The following is a 4,647-nucleotide window of genomic DNA, read 5'->3' on the forward strand; positions in this document are numbered from 1 at the left end:
AATGTAATTCTTCAGCTATGTCAGTGGGACGCAAGGGTGGCCTTATGGGTAAAGGCATGGCTTTCAGGCAGGAAGTGCACATTTTATTCTTGCCACTTGCCACAAGATAAATCATAAGCAATTTCTTTAATCTTTCCATTTGTAATTTTGTGAAAAATAGAGGAAAAATGTTACTCTCTTCAGAACTGCATTGTGAATTCATCTGGGGTCAGCAAAGCATTCATTTGCCTACAGGACTGCCAAGGGCTGCTATGGCCTCACTGCTCATTTTGCATGTGCCAGGGCGCTGGAAAGGCTGACTGCCACTGCTGATGGCAGGACAGGGGTTTGGGCTGTAACAGCCTTCCTGCTCAAGAAACAGCAGACACAATTGCCCCAACTCCTTCCACCACTGCAGATCAACAGGCTCAGATCTTCACCTATCTTTGGTACATCACCTCTTTTCTACCATTATTTTCCCATGAAAAAGCATCCCAACCTCTCTTGTGCTCTTGCCCCTCATCCTTTGTCTGGCACTGCTTGATTTTATAGATAGTGCTGAGAAACTTTGGGCTAGTTTTAGACAAACTCTTTTGCACTTGTGGATCTTTTGAGGACTTGGACTTGCTTCAGTGCTTCAACGATTGATGAATTCCAGAAATGTAGACGCGGTATAAAGCTATCCAGTTCAGGTATGAGCAATGGGCTATAACTCCCATTTTCAAGCTTGCCCAGAAAATAAAAATATAAATTATATATATATATATATATATAAATTAAATAGCACTGTAGAACTGTTCAGTTTTAGGTGCAAAATAATGTTTCATTTGTTAGTATTTTAAAGCTGCTCATTACAGGTGTTTATGATTACTTAAAATTACATGGACCACAGGGTAATATTTGCTTTTGTACCTCCACCTCATTTTCAGAAGGAGAAAGATGTTACTCAGGTGTTGAATTTAGAATGCTTTGCACTTGGATGTTTCTGGTCTTTATGTATCATAGTCTGCATAACTTGGCTCTGAGTGAGCAGAAAGCCTTCTCTCTGCAAGCTAATGACACAGTGAAACCTGAAACAGAAGTTTTGTAATCAAATCAAATCAAATTTGATTTATTTGCTCAGGAGAAAGTGAGATTATACATCAAGAACATGGAGTTTACCATAAATAAATAAATAAATAAATGCAAGATTCAGAGTATTAAGGCACAGTCAGTTTTTGGTCAATTATAAAGAATAATGAAAGTTAATGTGACTTAAATTTGGATTCATTGTGATATGCATGATGTACATCTCTTGCATGTGTGCTCTCCCTCTACATCACTGCTCCTGAAAGGTGTAATCCTGAACTGGGAGTCACATAAGCAAAAAACCATGAACCAAGAAGCTACACTCAATGGAAAGCTCTGCCCTATTCCATGGCAGGGCTTAACATACCTCTTTTCTTGCGTGTTTGATATCAGAGTTCTCAGATGGAGCATTTCAATAGCAATGCACGGCTTACTCCCATATATTCAACAAATAGGTTATTGACAAAGATAGACTAGGGTAGCAGATAAAAAGGGTAAATATTTTCACAATGCAATAGAGAGCACAGCTCTGTTGTAAAGCTGAACTCCTCTCATGCAGAGGAAAGGCTTGATATATAGTGGGAAAGCCTCGCTGTGCATGTGTCTAGCTGCCTTCTGTAAAAGGTTCCCAACTTGATGTACTGTCCCTGCAGTTGCTATTCTTTGCAAGTTCACTTCAACTGCTACATCCTGGTATTGAGTTTTGTTAAATTATACTGCCACACTGACACTTACACGTTTGTGCTTGCTGATGAACATCCCCTAATATTGAGTTATACATCAGGTTATTGCAGGAAATCTGAGTGAAGATGTAATATTTCACATGCTTACCTTAAGAGGAAAGAACTGCTAATATCATGAATAATTTCTCACAATAGAGATCCAAGCTGTCAGCTCCAACTATAATATCTGGGCCCTGAGGGAGCTCAGGTTTTCATCTGGAGATGTACAGATCCAAAGGAAAATTTGGCAGTGTTATCTTGACAGTGCTGGAGAGTTCTACTTTCTTACTCCAGAGTTCCGTTAAATACATCAATAGATACACCGTATTATGAATTTTTAAGCACCTCTCCAGAGACAGTACTTAATACAGAATATTTGAAGACTCAGCCACTGCAGGTTTTGTTCGGTGCCTTAGAAATGTTTCTGTTGGATGAATTTCTGTGGGCCCTTTATTTTAATCTGTCTTCTTTCAAGATGAGCGTATTTATTGTTCTTAAGGTCCAGGTGATACTGGCAGATTCTTTTAGCAGCCCCAGACACAATGGCTGGAAGACACTATAAATTTGTTTTAAAGCGTTAGATTTTTAGCATTGACTAAAACCAAATGAAATGTTCTACTATTTTCAATACTCTTACTCTTTTTCTTTAAAAGCAACAAACAAACAAACAAAACTATAATCCTACTCTCCCTCCTCCCCCCAGCTTAACACAATACACACAAAAAAATAACCTTTGAGAAGAAATGAGAAGACTATGTGTTATCAGAAAGAGCATGAGCACAGAAGAAGATCCTGGGACACTATCAACAAGGATTCCAAGTGCATGAAATACTTTCTGTCACTGCTGCAGACTGGATTTCTCTGAAATGACTCATGGATCTGAATGCCACAACCATGCCTCAGTTTTTAATCAGGGATAGGAACCACCTTCAGCATCAGCCACAAGAAACATGCTCAGTTTCCCATGGTGGGGTGCACAGCTGGGCCTGATGGTTGCTTCAAATCATACTGAAGACAAAAGGGCTCCACAAAGTCTTCTGTGCTTAGACGCTTGGTTCAGAGACAGATAGAGGAGTCCAACAGTGGTCACTTGGCATTCCACATGATACTACAGTCATTCCTATCCCGTATACCAACAAATACAAGGCTCTTGGAAATTTAAAGAGACTGAAACCTTGCTAAGGGGGTAAGAAAGAATATGCTTCTCTTTCCTAGGCAAAATCTTGCTCTGCAACCTGAAGATCAACATATTCTAGCATCTCAATAGAGGAAGTGATTTTTTTTTAAATGCATGGCTTCATAATACATAATGTCAGCCCCTCCATTAAGCTTAATATATGGCATTAATTATACCAGAATTCTTAAAGAAACAGAATTCTTCCCAGTGCTATGGTTCAATTAGAGGAGCTAACTTTGAAGGTCGAGTAAAAAGACTCAAATTTCATAAACCGGTATCTTATCTCGGTATTGGGTATCGCTTTTTCTTCAGTCTCTGGGCCTGTTGATGTAAATGGGGTATAAATTTTCAACTTATATTAAAACTAAATGCTGTATTTAAAAACAAAACAAAGCACTTGTGTGCATGTGCAGAAAACATGTAAAAATAAGCAAAGAAAATAAACTAACAGCTAAATTTGAAGAAACTGAAATGCATCCGGGGTAATAAAAAGAACATGCACCACTTCTGCAAGGAGAAAAAGGTTTGCACTTGGATGTAAAGATCATCCAAGGAGAAAATGGTTAAAGAGACAGCGAGACTCATCAGAGAGGCCGGTGACCTGGTGGCAGGCGCACAGCGGCATCTCACATATCCACACGACATTTCTTGAGCTAGCAAACACTGCAAGGGCAAAACCATGCTGCAATTTGCAGGTAAAGAAAGGCTGCATTTAAGCTAATCTATTACCTGAGGTATTTCTGTGGGTCAGTGTAAGTGTTTGAGCTAGTCTGTGAGCTCAGACACTGCTGGCAGAGCTGGTATATTAGAACAGAAACCATTCAAATGCTGTCCACTTATGCTACACTCTCTGCTTGAGTCACTGCAGTCTTGTCAGCTACAGGAAAAAAAAAAAGTGCTTATAGGCTCAGAAAGATCAATATGGGAATCTTAAACATCTCCGCATCATCATGGTCAGTGGTGATTTCACATACCGGTGTAAACTGGCAGCATGAACTTGAACCAAGTTGCCCAAGGTAATATCAAATTTTTGACCACTCCCTTGAGTATACCGCCACTGTCCTCAGGACATTTGATTGAGCAGATGTGTTTAATATATCTAGTTGATATAATCTAGCTCTTTTAGCCAATCCAGAAATGCACAAATCTGGAAGCTTCAGGGTTTTTGGTCTGGTGTATGAAACTGTGTTTGATATAATAATGCTGTCTGTTTAGTGTTGCTTACACATGATAACTGCACACATTTCCTTTCAAATTAAACTGTTTCAGAAAATTCGTAACAGTTGTGGTGTTTTTCCTTTCACAACATAAGGAGGCTGCTTATGTGTTGGAATAAGCAAGATGTCCTATGCAAACAGTAGCTTCCTTATGCAAGGAGCAGTAGTCACTTCAGAATGGTGAACAAAAGCTTTTGGAAAAAGAAATATCAACCTCTCATTCATAAAGCATTCAAATTAATCCCAAAATGTAAGATCTGGATTCACAGAGTGGTTTAGGCTACTGAACACTGTTGATTTAACAGGAAAGAGGGGTTGATACCTTGGTTAATTATGGCTTAAATTCAGCAAAATGTGGTATAACTGAAAGCAAGCACCTGTATCCCATGGAAATCATCAGTGGGAAGTAAGTGGAAGTCTGTGTTAGACACAGAAGGAGAGAATGCTGAATTGGTGCCTGAGTGAGGAACAAAACTGGTTTATT

At 39.1% G+C, this 4,647-nt stretch overlaps 1 long non-coding RNA gene across 1 annotated transcript; it reads right to left on the reverse strand.

Moving 5' to 3' along the window:
* Window positions 1-572: 572 nt before the first annotated feature.
* On the reverse strand, window positions 573-3,819 carry LOC118161152. The gene is made up of 3 exons (XR_004747880.1): window positions 3,676-3,819; window positions 1,879-2,315; window positions 573-705 (listed from the first exon to the last, which is right to left on the reverse strand). It is a non-coding gene; the product is annotated as an uncharacterized LOC118161152 (long non-coding RNA).
* Window positions 3,820-4,647: the final 828 nt, after the last annotated feature.

Source organism: Oxyura jamaicensis, chromosome 2 (genome assembly GCF_011077185.1).
Source record: "Oxyura jamaicensis isolate SHBP4307 breed ruddy duck chromosome 2, BPBGC_Ojam_1.0, whole genome shotgun sequence".
Lineage (NCBI taxonomy): Eukaryota > Metazoa > Chordata > Aves > Anseriformes > Anatidae > Oxyura > Oxyura jamaicensis.